We start from the raw sequence: 1,318 nt of genomic DNA, 5'->3' as shown, positions 1-1,318 counted from the left end.
AGAGAGAGAGAGAGAGAGAGAGAGAGAGAGAGAGAGAGAGAGAGAGAGAGCCCGAGAATTCACGAGAAATGTCTCGCGAAAAAAAATTTGTCTCGCGGAGACGTGTCTGGCGAAAAAAAAAATTGACGTACTTATCTGTAAGAGTTCGCTCGGTGAACTTTCACTTTGTGAAATGGAGAATGTTTTTTTTGTGAATTTGTTACAAAGCCACGTATTGATATCTTGCGACATGCGTACCGCCTTTATCTCTGTTAAAATCTCAGCTGAACTCAGCAAGAAGTGTCAAATTTGTTAACAAAATAACGTTAAAGTAAATATTACTTGTTAATTATTCTTACTATTGTATGGTATCATGTAATTTATATTACAGTATATAATATATTATAATATATGATATTGTGATATAATGTATAAGGATTCTGGTTTGTAGTATAATATATTATAGTATATTATAACAAGGATGTAATATAATATATTATACAATATATTGTAGTAAGAATTCTAGTATATAGTGTAATATATTATAGTATACTATAATATAATAATATAAGGATATAATATAATATATTATACAATATTATAATAAGGATACTAGTATATAGTATAATATATTATAGTATATTATAATATAATAATATAAGGATGTAATTTAATATATTATACAATGTTATAGTAAAGATTCTAGTATACAGTATAATATATTATAGTATATTATAATATAACAATATAAGGATATAATACATTATACAATAATATAATAAGGATTCTAGTATATAGTATAATATATTATAGTATATTATAATGTATATAGTATGTTATAATAATACAAGGATATAATATATACAATATTATAATAAGGGTTCTAGTATATAGTACAATATAGTACAGTTTTTTTTTTCATCACACTCTGTAACAAACAATTTCATTTTCAAAGTGGAGTGAAATTCTCTAGCGCGAAAATGCCACGAAAATTTAATACAGTACAGTATACAGTACAGTATATAGTACAATATTATAGTATATTATAATGTATATAGTATATTATAATATTCTAATATAAGGATATAATATAATATATTATATAGTATTATAGTAAGAATTCTAATGAAGGATACCATTTATTATTTCTCCTCCGTATTCTGTCCTCCAAAATTTTATAATTCTCAAAAATCCCAAAAATCTCGAAAATACTTTTTTTTTGTTTTTTTTTTGTCCTGAGAGTTCTTGAGAGTTTCGAAATTCTCGAATTCTGGGACACTTTCGGGGACACTTTCAGGTTCCCCAGATTTTTAGGTTAGATTTTTATTTTCCCCAGATT

The sequence above is a fragment of the Frieseomelitta varia genome, unplaced genomic scaffold, assembly GCF_011392965.1.
Source record: "Frieseomelitta varia isolate USP_RPSP 00005682 unplaced genomic scaffold, Fvar_1.2 scaffold_314, whole genome shotgun sequence".
Taxonomy (NCBI): domain Eukaryota; kingdom Metazoa; phylum Arthropoda; class Insecta; order Hymenoptera; family Apidae; genus Frieseomelitta; species Frieseomelitta varia.
The sequence above is the reverse complement of the archived record's forward strand: the minus strand, read 5'-3'. Positions refer to the sequence as shown.